Source organism: Brassica rapa, unplaced genomic scaffold, assembly GCF_000309985.2.
Source record: "Brassica rapa cultivar Chiifu-401-42 unplaced genomic scaffold, CAAS_Brap_v3.01 Scaffold0190, whole genome shotgun sequence".
In the NCBI taxonomy this organism is placed as follows: Eukaryota; Viridiplantae; Streptophyta; class Magnoliopsida; order Brassicales; family Brassicaceae; genus Brassica; species Brassica rapa.
The window spans coordinates 1-2,500 of NW_022610134.1; positions in this window are offsets into that span (position 1 = coordinate 1).

Below are 2,500 nucleotides of genomic sequence, written 5' to 3' on the forward strand. Positions count from 1 at the left end.
GTGGCTGTCCGTGTGTTTCCGTCTGTGTCCGTCGTCACACACACAGGACGTTGTGGCTGTCCATCAGTACACAATCAGCACGCTGGGTCCTTGGACCTCAGCACGCTGGCCCTTCCGTGCCTGTCCCTGTTCAGTACACACAGGACATCTGTGGGTGTTCATCAGACACACAGGACGTCCGTGTGTATCCATCAGCACACACAGGACGTCCGTGGCTGTCCTGTGTGTCTGTGTGTGTCCATCAGCACACACAGGACTTCATGCTGTCCATCAATTCACATATCAGCACCTTGGTCCTTGAACTCAGCACGCTAACCCTTCTTGTGGACTGTTTGGATAATTTTGGCCAAGTGGGCTGTCTGTTCAGTACACACAGGACGTCCGTGGGTGTCCGCCAGCACACACAGGACGTCTGTGGCTGTCTGTGGCTGTACATCAGCAAACACAGGACGTCCGTGCCTGTCCGTGTGTGTCCATGTTTTCCGTTAGCACACACCCATGACGTCCGTGTGTGTCCGTCAGCACACACAGGACGTCCGTGGCTGTCCATCAGTACACATATCAGCATGTTGGTCCTTAGACTCAGCACGCTGACCCCTCCTGTTGACTGTTCGGGTGATTTTTGGCCCACGTGGGCTGTCTGTTAGTACACACAGGACGTCCGTGGGAGTCCACCAGCACACAGGACGTCCGTGGCTGTCCGGTGTGTCCGTGTGTGTCTGTCTGTGTCCGTCAGCACACACAAGTCATCTGTGGCTGTTCATCAGTACAGATATCAGCACGTCGGTCCTTGGACTCAAAGACGCTGGCCATTCCCGTGGACTGTTTGGGTGATTTTGGCCCACGTGGGCTGTCTGTTCAGTACACACAGGACGTCCGTGGGTGTCCGCCAGCACACACAGGACGTCCGTGGCTGTCCGTAACACACACGGACGTCTGTGGCTGTCCGTGTGTGTCCGTCAGCACACACAGAACGTCTGTGGGTGTCCGTCAGCACACACAGGACGTCTGTGGCTGTCCATCAGTACACATATCAGCACACTGGCCCTTCCCGTGGACTGTTCGGGTGATTTTGGCCCACGTGGCTGTCTGTTCAGTACACACAGGACGTCTGTGGGTGTCCATCAGCACACACAGGATGTTTGTGTGTATCCGTCAGCACACACAGGACGTCCGTGGCTGTCCATCATTACACATATCAGCAAGCTGGTCCTTCCCGTGGACTGTTTGAGTGATTTTGGCCCACGTGAGCTGTCTGTTCAGTACACACAGGACGTCCGTGGGTGTCCGCCAGCACACACAGGACGTCTGTGGCTGTCCGTCAGCAAACACAGGACGTCTCTGGCTGTCCGTGTGTGTCCGTGTGAGTCCGTGTTCTCCGTGTGAGTCCTTGTGTGTCCGTTAGCACACACATGACGTTCGTGGCTGTCCCTCAGTACACATATTAGCACGCTGGTCATTAGACTCAGCACGCTGGCCCTTCCCCTGGACTGTTCGGGTGATTTTGTCCCACGTGGTCTGTCTGTTCAGTACACACAGGACGTCTGTGGGTGTCCGCCAGCACACACAGGACGTCTGTGGGTGTCCGTCAGCACACACAGGACGTACGTGGCTGTCCGTGTGTGTCTGTGTGTGTCCGCCAGAACACACAGAACGTCCATGGCTGTCCAGCAGTACACATATCAGCACGTTGGTCCTTAGACTCAGCACGCTGACCCTTCCCGTGGACTGTTCGGGTGATTTTGGCCCACGTGGGCTGTCTGTTCAGTACACACAGGACATCTGTGGGTGTCCGTCAGCACACACAAGACGCTTGTGGCCGTCCGTGTGTGTCCATCAACAGATGTCCTGTGTGTACTGAACAGACAGACCACGTGGGCCAAAATCACCCGAACAGTCCACGGGAACGGCCAGCGTGCTGATATATGTACTGAGGGACAGCCACATATGTCATGTGTGTGTGCTGACGGACACACACGGACTCACACGGACACACACGGACAGCCACGGACGTTCTGTGTGTGCTGACGGACAGCCACGGACGTCATGTGTGTGCTGGCGGACACCCACGGACGTCCTGGTGTACTGAACAGACGGCCCACGTGGGCCAAAATCACTCAAACAGTCCACGGGAAGGACCAGCTTGCTGATATGTGTAATGATGGACAGCCACGGACGTCCTGTGTGTGCTGACGGACACACACGGACGTCCTGTGTGTACTGAACAGACAGCCCACGTGAGCCAAAATCACCCACGGACAGCCAAAATCACCCGAGAAGCCAAAAATTCAAAAATCAATATTTTTGAAGAAAGTTTTCTGAAAGGAAACATCAAAAATATGTCAACAAAGAGTTTAGAATGTCAAGTGTTGATCAAATGCTTATGTAGACATTCTTTTAGACCACGAAACCCAGAACTTTGTAGCATGCAAAAGACATGGTTAGAAGCAAAAGAAAATCATGTAAATTTACCAGAAAATAGCTTTAACCATTCTTATGA